Raw genomic sequence first — 13916 nt, 5'->3', positions numbered from 1 at the left:
GGGCTAAGGTTTGGGACATGATAGCATCACTACATACTCAAATACAGGGACTTTCAGGCATTCCAACCCTTCTTCATTCCAGATCTGAGGTAGCAACCTCAGATCTAACCTCTAAGCTCCAAAACACCAAAAGATATGATCTCAACACTCCCAAACATGAAGAATCTAGACAATAGCAGTTCAAACAATGGAAAGATACCTCAAAAAGGAAGCTCCAAGAGAAGATTATCCCGAATCCTTGCAAAGCCCTTTGATCTAAGCCTCTTCTTCTTCAAGATCTCTTCAACAACCACCTCTCCAAGCTCCAATTTGCTCAACAATGGGGTTTCTCCACGAAATTAGGATTTCTGGGACTCAAGGGGGTGATAAAGAGGCTGGGGAGGAAACATAATGTTCCTTATATAGGGCTCAACCCCGAGAATTAGTGTTTTCTCCACTCAGCGCCTACTCGCCGAGTCCAGCTCGTTGACTCGCCGAGTCGGCTACTTGACACGTGACAAAGTCGCGACTCTACTCGTCGAGTCACCCATGGACTCGCCGAGTCACTCTTTCCCAATTTACTCTTTTAGCCCTTCAACTCTACTCTTGATATTTCGGGATGTTACAATTCTCCCCCACTTAAATTAGGCTTCGTCCTCGAAGCCTACGGCAACTCAACTCCAAAATACTCCCACGACGCGGCACCTGGCCCTAACTGGACCAGGTTTCTCAAAGCATAACCATCGAACTCGAACTCGCTTCCTCTATCCTTGCAGTGTCCTGACCACCGTCTCAAACCGGGCACCGGTTGTACCCTCTGATAATCACACTCAACAATCGAGAATGACCCGAGATGCATCACTGCTCCAAATCTCAACAATCGCTCGACCCCCTACGAGCTAGAAATAATCACGAACCACCGGATCCCCGATCCGAATCCCACTCTATCTATTCCATGCTGACAGAAAGGCCCACTCTTCAATCTCAGAGCAACTCCCACGAGTCCTCTTCTTGCAATCACACACACACACATGTTGCACCAACCTTCGCACCCTCGGGTTAGGAAAACCCGTCACACTGACGACATCTCTAGCATTCCCAGGAGGAACCACCACTACGCACACAACCCTTGATCAGAATCAAGCTGGGAGTCCCAGACTCCCTCCATGCATCCATCCTGAGACTCTTGGCTCTACACCCGCAGAATCCCTTCCGCGTCCTCAGCAGACATCCCATCATGATGTCATTCCATACCACTGTCACAGACATAGTGTTCAACCACCATACTCCAAATCATCCAAACTCGGCAAGAATTTTGAATCTAACAAAAACTAATTTTTTTTATCACTTGACTACAAAATCGAAAGTGAAATCTTCAAACAAACTCAATAGGAATTTTAGGCTCTAGTACCACATATGACACATGTACTGCCAGGGGGAGGGGGGGGGTAACTTCCTTGTGGGTTTTTATGATTTTATTAACGCATCAAATAATAAAAACAACGATAAAAAACAATAAAAGGATAATTTAATCGACAAGAAAACAAAAAAAGATAGATCTTTTAAACAATCTAGACCTAGGAGTATCGATGAAAACAAATCAAGACCTATTGATTTGAGAATGTATCAAACTAGAATACGCGTCCTAGAATTTAGAAACGGGCAAGTAAGTAGACCTGGCAATTTGATACACGACACGATTAACACGAAACGTACACGATACAAGTTTTCCGTGTATGTGTTTTTGAAATTCGTGTTTTATGTTTATTCGTGTCTGACATGTGTTTTAAATTCGTGTTTCGTGTCTTACACGTGTCAAACACGAATTTACCTGTTTAGACACATATAAGACAAGCTACAAATTCGTGTTGACACGTACAAACACATATATAATTTAGGGTTAAATTTTATATTTATTATATATTAGGGACCAATTTCGTAGAAGTCAATAATTAGTTCATAGCCCTAGCTTAAAAAAGCCATTAAAAACGTGTCTATTTGTGTTTTTTCGTGTTTCCGTGTAACACGGCTAAAAAACGTGTCTATTCGTGCCGTATTACGTGTCACACGAATTTTTTACGTGTCGTGTTCGTGTTTGATACATCGGACATGTTTTATAATTCGTTTCGTGTTCGTGTTTAACAAGTACGTGTCATGTAAATTCATGTCTGACACGATTAGACGACGCGCAGACACGGATTTCTAGGTCTACAAGTAAGCAACTCAAAGAAAAAAAGTTCTCAAAATTCAATTCATTAAACAATCTATACCATAATGTTCGACGATGGCGATATTTATAGCCTTACAAATGCTTACAAAAAGGAAAGTATCAAATAAATTGAAACTACCTATTAAATGCTAAAAATAAAATAAAATTAAATCATTTATAAAATACAGTAGAATCCGGAATATTCAATGTAGAATCTTCCTTTACAAGTTATCAAGCGTTCCCATTAAACCATAGATCTCAACAAGCAACTTTCGCATACTAGGATCATAGCATGCTTCCGATTTTCACAACTGGCTTATGAGATTAGCATCTGGCTTCCGAGAATTCGAATAACAATTGTTCCGAAGTTGTTTGCATCTAGTAGCTGCTTTTGTATTCCATAGCTTTTGCATCTAATCCCAACAACAAATAACCTATTTGACCCAACACCTAGTAACAACCCATCAAAGCGCATCTCAATAGTCTGATTCACATTAGATCGCAAAACCATTGATCACAAGAGGTTCGAATACGTTCATTAGAGACTGCAGTGCATTGGTACCATTCACATCAGTTTGTGTCTAATCGCAACCTGGAACCCTTTCGCACTTAATGTCCCATTCACATCAGTATTGTTTTAACAATTAGGACCTGGACCCGTCTTGGAACTTAGGAATTGGCACAATTCGGACTTGAAGTTCATCTTGGACTTTGAACTCAGATTTGTATCATTCCCTCCCTCTTATAAAGGAATTGTCCTCAATTCCGTAAGAGCTTCATATTGTTGTTCTGTCAGATGAGACTTCCACAAAAATCTTCTGAATTGGCTTCTTTTTTGCACTTCTACCACGAAATTGATTTTCTAAAAAATTTCCCCTTCCCCATCAATATCGTAGATAGGGGTAGAGTCTTCATCTTCCTCTTCTTCAATCTCTTATCCCTCCTTAATAACTTCTTCAATTTATTCTTCCCCATTGAAGTCATAGAGGGAACAAAAATCAGAATCATCAGAATCAGTGTCATCGAAATAATCCTCATCTTCACCTAACAAGTCGCGAAAGAGTTGACCATATTTAGACAAAATCGAGAAGTATTCATCCCACCCAACAAATTTGTATCTCCTTAATGACATTCTGAACTGACTTCTAAAAAGAAAAACTTAACAACGAAATCAACAAACTCAGCAAGAATTTTAGATCTAACAAAAACTCAAAAAAAAAATTATATCTGAAGGAACATTTAGATTCACAATTTAATAAAAGATAAGATTCACAAGAACACACTATGTAAATATGATTTCATTTTCATTAACAAGTAAGTCAGAACAATTCGATACAGCGTAATGAACTATTCTATCTATCAAACTCTTACCCGTTATTCTATCAAATATTCCTATATATAGGCATCACAAGAATAAAAGAAATTTATCTCAAGTTAAAAAAAGGTTTTCAACTTAAGGAACCAAAAGGTGCGAGATCGCAACTTAACTCACACAAAGTAAAGACATTACAAACAGAACAATACAAGTTGACACAACTAAAACTACGAACTCTACAATCTCCCTCTTTGTGTCAATTTGATTATGTTGTCTTTACTTCCTATTTCTTTGTAGAGTCAAAGACTTTAGGCATTGCCTTCAATTGAATAGAATGAACTCCAATCCACCACTTGATCATATCCGAAACACATTTCAAATCATCAAAAGTATTTTTCTTGAAGTTCTCTGCATTTGATACGATTTGATTTTAAGCCATAGAAGAGTGCAAGTGCTTATCAATCAAATAAAACATACACTTCTTTAGGACTTCATTTTCTTTCACTTTGAATAGCACTCCCTAGTTCTTATTCTCAATGAACCCATCCATCATCAAATTGAGATTTTCAGGAGGATCCATTGGTTTCACGACTGGCCTTCTTTTCAAAACAAATGAAATTTCAATGTCCATTTATGAAATTTGAATGATATAAGCTTTTATTAGCCTCTTCATATGGGAACAAATGGGTTCATACTTGACAATATCTCTTGAAACAATGTTAAAACTTGAAATCCAATCAAAAGGATTCATCAATGGAAGATCAACCAAAGTAAACTCATCTGCTTCATGATTATTACCACGAACTGCCTTGAAATAAATGTTTATGAAATTATCAACCTTTCTGACTTCCCGACTTTCAGAACAACAATCTTCTTTATGTTCCAAGATTTGTATTTCACTTTTGAATGCTTCACATAAAAGTTGAACAACTTTCTGTCGACAGTTGTGTTTCCCATGGATATCTTCTGAATACTTTCAAGGGAACAAAAGTGGAAAGCTTTTGCCATAATGGGCAAGTCCATTTGACAATCGACATCATTTTCAACAGAGAATGAACTTTGTGGTTCTAACCAATAAAGCTTTGGATTAATGATAGCTTCTTCAATTTTTTCAAATGACCAAGGAGGAAATAAAGATTTCTTGTTCACAAGAATTTCTTCATCATTCTTCTTTGCAGCTACCTTGGCATTAAGCTTTGCATCTAAAGCATTAAACTCATCAAGAAATGCATTGCGTTTCGCTTGATAAGCTTGTTGCTCCTTAGTTAATGGTGGATTTAAGTCATCTATTTTTTCGGAAAAAATTCACATTTCCTTTTCCTGAACCAAAAGCTTCATTAACCAAAAGCGTTGAGAAGGTTTATCAGCATTATCTTGAACCGGCTTATGAATTGTTTCTTAATGAGAAGAGATCGGATCTTCATACTTTGTATTTATGAAAGTAGAATATTGAGAAATAATTTCATTTAACTTCTTGTTCACCTTGCGAAAATCACCTTTAGTCATCGGAGCTTCATCATCATCATTATCACTTTCCACTTGAAACGAAAAATCAGTTGCAACAAACTCATCATTTGACTAAGAATCATCTTTCATAAGAATTTCTTTTTCAAAATCATCAGACACAGGTGGAGTCGAACTGAATTCTAGAGCAAACACATTTGATTGAGACAAATTCACACCAATATTGACATTTGGCCCCACGTCAGATGTGTTACAAGGAATGACTAGGTATCTATTCTCCTCCCTATGGGATTCAAAAGTAGAAGTCTCTGGTGGAGGTTATGTATAAGTTGTAGTTTGAGATACTGTTTTAGATTTGACTAAACTTAGTTGCACATATAGGCATGACACATACTAGACTTAGTAACTAGATGCTAAGTTATAACCTACTAAAAACTAGGAAACAATTAGAAATGATGGACAGTGTACTTAGATTTCACATTGTTATGTGAATTCTACAACTACTTAACTGTAAAGACTATCCATATTCGGGTCACTCTTTGACTCGAACACCTTTTCATGAATCATACATACACATTATGCACTTGACCTAGTAGTAGAAATAGGTCGGAGTCTCGTGGAACTTAGGTCAAAGTTGAAACTATGACTAGTATACTTGGTTCTTCAAGTTCACTTGAATCTCAAAGCCACTACATAGAATGCCAATAAACCAATAAAAATAAATTACAAACATTATTTCTAACTTGAATAAGAGTTAGGAAACACAAAAGTAATTTGAAGTCTCAAAGATTCTATTTATTTCAATATCCAAAGATTTAGAAACTCTAAAAAAAACCCTAAGTGCCCTAAAAACCTAAATTTATGAAATTTAACCTTAAAAATTCTAAAAAGTTAGTTATGAACCTTATAATATGATCTTATAATAATTAAAATTATGAAAATGCATTCAAGGAAAATAAAATATATAACATTAACATTTATCCCTAATTTATAAGGTAAAAAGAAAATCAAGGATTTTTATAAACAAAAACTAGACAAATGCAACTTTTATAAAAATATTGAAAATTTTATAAAAATTGAGGGAAATTATATAAAATAAATATAAGAGATGGGGAATCTCTCTCCTCATTGAAAAATTCAGATCTCTCTCCCCATATCTCTCCTCCTCCCAACACACATAATAATTTTTCCAACCTACACACTCCATCTTCTTTACTTCTTTCTCTCACTCTTCAATTCCACCGACACCATTTTCTCTCTTCCTCTCTCTATAACCACAAAATTTTTCCAGAAAATGAAGCCAAAAACACTCCTTAAACTCTAATTCTTTAACATTTGAATTAATCTTGAAGGTAATCACAAATTTTCTTTCATTTTACTTCACTTTTCCTTCAACTTTTGCTATTTTTCTTTCACTTTCTCCTTCTTCTACTCCATTCTATTGTAAAATCATGAGCACTTGCTCACACTCATGGTTTTGATGATGGTGGTGGTAGGATTTCACCCAAAAACAACATGCATGTTGTAAATGGTGAAATCCAAGGACCAAAACCTATGTCAAAATCAACATAATGCACTTTTCTACAAGTTTTGGGGGAAAATCACCACATGCACCCTAAGTTTTCTTTCAAAAACGATTTTTGACCATTTCAAACTCATGAATGGTCTTCAAACCAACATGCATGTGAAGATCTTCAAGCTTAGATGCTAGATGATCAAAGTTTGTTGTTAAAAGCTTCAAATATGTTCAAAAAGGATTTATTCTCAAATAAATACCTAAAACTCTTTTTCTGTTCAAATTCAATTTTTCCCAGAATCCAACCAACAAAATGAGATGATCTGTAAATTTTCAGAAATTAATTCATTTTTCTCGAATTATGATAAGTATTGAAAAAAAATAGAGCAATAAATCATATAAAGTACTTTCTGGGGTCTATAAATCATAGGTAAATTCGAGGATGACCCCTAAAGTAAACGTTGACATCTCAGTGAGTTTCATCGATTTTTGTTACTTTTTGGTATGGTTTTGAATTTTAGTTTTGTTTAATTGAGATAAATCATTAAACCACTATAGGGATTGTGAAAAGACTATCTAAGATTTTTCATGGATCCTACCTCATGTGGAATACTCATAAACATATTTGCATAATTTTTCATAATGCATACCTATTTTTCCCCGATTTTTGTATTTATAATGGACTAATAATGGGAAAAATAGTTCTATTACTAGTAAGAGACTCCGATATAACCTAAAACTAAAATTAGAACCCTAGGAGGGGCAACCTCCACTCTTTTTTTTCTTCTTTCCATTGTCGTTTACTTTAAGAAGCGAAGGAAATCTACAGGTATGCCCATTCTTATCGAGGAGAGGAATAACTAGCTCGCAGGCTTAAAAATGAGAATTTTCTTCCTTGCCCTTGAACCGACTGTCCAACGACATGGAACACTTAGCATTGGCCTACATCCAAAATTCATGAAAATTTACCAGAATATCGTATAATATATTAGAACTCTAAATAAAAATTTCGATGATTTTTCTATTAAGTATGTTATTTTTCTTCTATTTTATAATATTAAATACGCTTAAATCCAAAAATCGGATTACACTATATAAAAATCACCATTGGTATTTTTCCCAGATTATGTACACTGTAAATGAACTTTACACAAATTTTGGTAATTTAATTTAACTGTTTGATAATTATTCACCAATTAATAATTATTCAAGAGAATAAAACAATGAAAAATAGCAAAACTAATTGAAAAATATCTTTTATATTTTTCACAGCTTATATATGGATAAAAATAGTGTAACAAAAAGTTTGGGCAATTTTGGAAATTGTATTCTATTCATTTTCATTTTTGTTAGAATAAATGCACTAAAATCATAAAATCTTGTTAAGCTATTTAGAAACTCATTTTTATATTTTTCCTAGCTTAAGTAAGTTTAATAGTATTATAAAAAGTTTGGGAATTTTTATCATCTGAATACTATTTTTCAAAAATTTATATTGTTATGAAGGCTTAGAAATTTGGAAAAATAGTGAATCATATCAAACATTCAAGGGAAAATTTTTGGAAGACCTCTACTGTATTTGGAACGAAAATGTAAAATTTGATGAATTTTGGAAACCATTTGATAATATTTTTCGGTTTTTAGGAGTTTAAAAACACCTTTAAATGTATTGAAATACCCCCAATTAATATTACAAAAATATGGAAAATAATATACAAAATTATCTTAATCACACGAGTTATAAAATTTCACCATTTCAGAAAAATTGTTACCCATTTAATATAAAACCAATATTAGAATAAAAATTTTGCATTTCTCTGTATGTAGAATTTAGTATATTAGCATTAGATTTCGACATAGAGACTCACTAGCGTATACTATTATTGTAGGAATCGATAGTGGTACGAGTGGAATGTAGCTCAATGCAAAATTTGCATCATCTCAATGTATTGTGAGTATTCATGACTCCCCCTATTTTTGGTTTTTAAATTTTGGGGTGGAAAAGCATCTCCTAAACTATTTATGTTCGTTGTATTTATTTTGACTCGTATGAAACTTGGTTGCTATATTTTGTATGTATATGTATATTACTTTAATTCATGAGGACTGTATCGCAGTTAAGTCCTTGGAATCATTCAACACAACTCATTAACTCTTTTGAGCCTATGGTTATTATGGATAGCACTATCAGGAGGTAGACAACTCCACACTCGCACGATTCGCTTGTGTGCATTATACCATTTTATTCTCTATGTTTGCGATACACATAGTAGTTAATAGGGCACGATTCGGTCATTAGGGTTGTGTTGTGAACTAATGAATGGAATCTTTATACATATACAAAACTTGTATACTCATGTTAGCAATGACACTTGTATACTTATTTCAGTAACGAAACTTTTATACTCATTTTATCAACGAAACTTGTATACTTATTTTATTAACGAAACTTATATCTCATTTTAGCAACAAATTTATTTCCCATGAAAATATGCACATTGCATTTCATTTAGGCAAAATACTTTATCTCTCATGATGACAATGAACTTTGTTTATGCAAACTTATTTTCTTATTTTTGCAATATATTTCTATCTGTGGAAACTTTATTACTCGCTTTAGCAACGAACTTCTTTTCATGAAAACTTATTTACTTATTTTAGAAATGAACATTGTTTATGGAAATTGTTATCAATATTCTGATTATCATGATTTCAAACTATATTATGTTATAAACGTGTGAGTACTCCTCAACTATTTTTATAGTTGACGCTCGTTTTACATGCTTTTTCAGGAATCATCGAGTGTGGCAGTTAGGGATACATCACTTTTAGGAGCATTCGCATGTGTTGTATTTCAATTCACATTGTAATTTCTTTTAAAAGTTTTTCAAACCCATTGTAAATTTATAATGCTTTTTAATACTATGGTTGGTGTTGTCTTTATCTTTTGCTATGAAACCCTTTGTAATGTCACGCCTTGTATTTCCGCTTTATCGGGGTGTGACAGATACAGAAGTAACAGTTGCCTCAGTAAAAATAGGAATCTCAAATGGTTTTGAAAATTAAGAAACAGGAGCAATAAATGTACATGTTGGAATTGGTGTAGATTGAGAAGTAGCAGATATAATTGGTGGAGTAGAGGTGTTTGAGAAAAACTGAGAAATGGATCATCAACAACCTGTTTACAAATGTCTGGGTCAGGCTCCATATACGAAAAGACAATAGGAGTTTGAATTGGTTTCGAAATAGTGGTTAATTTAAGCCCAATGTTCACAAAAGCTTCTTCATTGTTGAGAGAAGACTCTTTTTCAATACGATCAAGAATTTGAGTATGCTCTCTTGAGTAATCTTCAATAACAAGTTGAGTAAACCGCTGCCTCTTTTGCTTCTTTAATTTCTTAGACATAATCGTTTTCCATTTTCGCTTAGAACTTTTTACTTTCTTCTTTGGAATTTATTCTTCATGAATTGAATCAGAACAACATCTCCTGTAGAAATATCAGTCTTCAAATATGCCCCAATTATAACATGATCTGCTATTATTCGGAATATTAGCAATCACAACATCTTGCATCACTGGAATATGATAATGGAGCAGAGCATTTCTCACCACAATAGACAAAAAACGAGCACATGAAATTTCAGTGTCCTTGGTTTTTAAAGAAAGACTTTAAACAAATTGATACCATAAGATAGTTCCAAAATCAATCTTTTCTCCATAATAGAGTCCATATAACAACGTATGAAATACTTGACTTGCATTATCAGAACCAATAGATCTCTCAAAAAAGCATTTAAACAAGATCGTAAATAATGCATTCTAAATGGGAGGAAATGCAGACTTCTTAAATCGAGAGAGAACCGACAAATCAAAGATGTACCCTATTTGTTGATATGCTTGAATGATGGTTGATGCATAACTTTTGTCTAGAGAAATCAAATCTTCAGCAGTTGAAAGCCCTAACAACTTTTAGAAATTCGATGGAAATAGATTTCTTCACCTATTGAATTTCCAAATTCATAACCTCTATTGGTTTATTATAACTAGCAGTAGAATACGCCAATGATAACTAGTAAATCAGAACATCTTCAACCATAACCATAGCTTTCTTCAGTATAGAATGATTCAAGAAGACAATAAGAGGTTGAACCAGTTGAGAATACTTCAATGGATCGAGAACAGACACCATATTTTGATTTAACTGGATATTCAACAATGTAGATGAAGAAGATTGGTCCATGAAAGAACGATTAGAAGAAGCCATGAGAATCGAGTAGAAAATCGTTTGTCAAAGGTTACTGTTTAGGATTTTTGAACGTAGAAAGAAATATGATGAACAATTAGGGTTTTTAACTGGTGAAAGAGGTGTGGGATTTGAATTTAAACCGTTTATAGAATTGGAGAGAGAAAACTTGGCACCACACATTAAATGTGTGACGTATCTGATGTCAACAAATGAAATAAAGCCAATAATTCCAAACATATTGAACCAATAAAATGATGCCACCTCATTAAAATTCTGTAACAAACTTGAACTGTTATCTATTGATCATCATTATGTCAGACCCTTTGAAAACATGCCTTTTCAGTTAGCAACAGTTTCACAATCACTGATCCACCCTTCAATTTTCGCAAATTGAAATAGTATTCATTGGAATTACGACCAAAGAATCTTTGAAATAGTATTCATTGGAATTATGACCAAAGAATCATAGATTTCAGTGCAAATGTGTACCAAATGAAAAGATAGAAGCAAATTAAAAGATTTGGATAAGTAGTAATATCAAAGAATCTTTGATATGAAATCAGTTTGATCCCGGGGACAATTACTCTTCCTTCAATAGTCAAGAGAGACTAAGAAGTGATTGTGTGGTTTTCCATTGAATTACGATCGTCAACTTGTTAAGAAGTTATGAAAGGCATCTTTTCATAGGTTTTAAGGGCATGCCTATTTCTGATCACAGAAGCAACTTAACATAAGTGCTAGGATGCGAAAGGAAACTTGATTGACCAATGTATCCAAAATCAAGTTCTGAAAAAATGCTATAGTGATGGGAAAGTAACATCAAGATAAGAAAAATGTTCATATAGAACTCATAATTTGAAAAAAATAATAATAAAGTTGGATCTTATTGGGAAGAAATTAATCTGGAATCAATTAATCTCAAGATCTCGCAAACGAAAATTAAGAGATTTTGAACATTAAAAGATATGGCATTTTGAAATATAAGAATTTCAACCGTTAATTCCTTTGTTTCATTCTAAAACAAAAATGTTCACGGTCAATTCATTTTAGGAAATGTTTGTTGGGTTTCACCAAGATCATGGTAATAATGATCAAGAGATCATAAATACAAAATCTTTGCACACCTACATCCTAGTTGTTTTAGATTAGAGATGTCTTGGGATATGCATCATAGTGTGTACATTGTGTAAGAAATATAAGATTGGAAAAGAAGAATGAGTTTTTTTTTCACATTTTCAAGTTAATAATGAAAATGATCATAAAAACCATTTTTGAGAAACCTAACTCCGAGTTGGTATAGACTCGAGAGTTCAAGGGTTAATAAAACATTATTGTTAGAATATTCTTCAATTTGTTAAGGTTTAGATAGGAACCCTATGTTTAGATTTGTATATACCCAAGAAATCATCGGTTTTTGAGACGATTAAAAGAAATATAGTACCTCTACTACGAAAGATTGACCAAGCAGATATCTCTAAACTGTTAAATGAGTAGAGACAGATAGCTCGATGGTTTTTGTTAATATGACCTATTGGGAAGAAATCCGTAGAACAAGAAATTTCATTAAGGCCTTTTCGCAAACAAATAATATTTGACACTTTAGATGACATGTTGCAGCATGCTTCTAGGGACACCTAACTAATACAAACAAGAATAACAACTGATCCCCAAGAAAATATACATGCCAACAAATACGAATTAAAAAAAATAAAGAAAAATCTTTTTGAATTTTTTTGTATTTTTTAAAAACTAAGGACTAAAATAAGAAAGATATTTTTTGGATTTTTGAATGTTTTTGAAAAATAAAGATAGAAATAAGAAAAATCTTTTTAGATTTTTGAATGTTTTAGAAAAATTAAAGACATAAATAAGAAAAGAGAAACAAATACCTAGGGTAGTAGTCTGTGGAAAAACACACCTTCTCGCCTCTAAGTATGTTGTGAAAAATCAAAGTGCAAAAGATTGCAAAATTCGCAACGTATAGCAGGTGAACAGTAATCTTTTCATAACTTTAGGTATTTGATTTTGGAAAAAGTTATGCATCCATCATTCCAAGTCCTTGCAAAATTCTGTTAAATGTTATTTCTGGTAAAGCTTTCGTGAAAATATTAGCTAGTTGATCCTCTGATCGTACAAAATGTACCTCAATGTTTCTATCTTCAACATGATCTTTTATAAAATGATATCGTAATACGATGTGCTTTCTTTTTGAATCTTGAACAGAATTATGCAAATACGTATGACACTTTCAGAATCACAATATAAAAGGAATCTTTTTCGTGTTCATGCCATAGTCTCTAAGCTAACTTTGTAGACAGATAATTTGCAAAGTGCACGAGGTTGCAGCAATATATTCAGCTTCTGCAGTTGATAAAGATACGCATGTTTGTTTCTTTGATTTCCAGCTGACCAATTTTCCATCCAAGAATTAACATCCACCAGATGTGCTTTTGCGATCAAGACCACGACCTCCGACATCAACATCAGAATATGCCTGATCAAAAATCCAGAGTTAGAAGGACACCATAATCCAAGAGAAGTAGTCTTATGAAGATATCTGACAATATTCTTTAACGACATCATGTGTGGTTCACAAGGAGTGAGTTAGATACAATAAAGAACCAATCATATGCTTGTTTGATGTAAGATCTGTTGTAGGTTTATCAAGAGAAGGAGTGAGTTTTGTCCCAAACGTCATCGGAAATTTCACCTTTGAGTCATCATTCATACCAAATTTAGCAAGTAAAATCTTTGTGAATGCTTCTTGGTTAATGAATATGCCCTCTGAACTCTGTCTAATATTTAAACCAAGGAAAAAGTTAATTGCACCCATAACACTCATTTCAAATTTTGTTTCCATCAATTTACGAAATTCATCATGCATTTCAGGACTAGTTGAATCGAAAATGATGTCATCAACATACATTTGAATGATCATTAATATTACCTAATTTCTTACGAAAGAAGGTAGGGTTAACAAAACTTTGTTTAAATTTTGATTGTTTTAAGAATTTAGTCAAAGTTTCATACAATGCACATGGAGCTTGCTTCATACCATACATTGATTTATCTAGCACATAACAATGATCATGAAAATTTTCATTTAGGAAACCTGGAGGTTGTTCAACATAGACCGTTGCTTCCAGTTTTCCATTGAGGAATGCACACTTCACATCCATTTGAAAT

Source organism: Lactuca serriola, chromosome 6 (genome assembly GCF_051521515.1).
Source record: "Lactuca serriola cultivar US96UC23 chromosome 6, Lser_US96UC23_V15, whole genome shotgun sequence".
Classification (NCBI taxonomy): domain Eukaryota; kingdom Viridiplantae; phylum Streptophyta; class Magnoliopsida; order Asterales; family Asteraceae; genus Lactuca; species Lactuca serriola.
The sequence above is the reverse complement of the archived record's forward strand: the minus strand, read 5'-3'. Positions refer to the sequence as shown.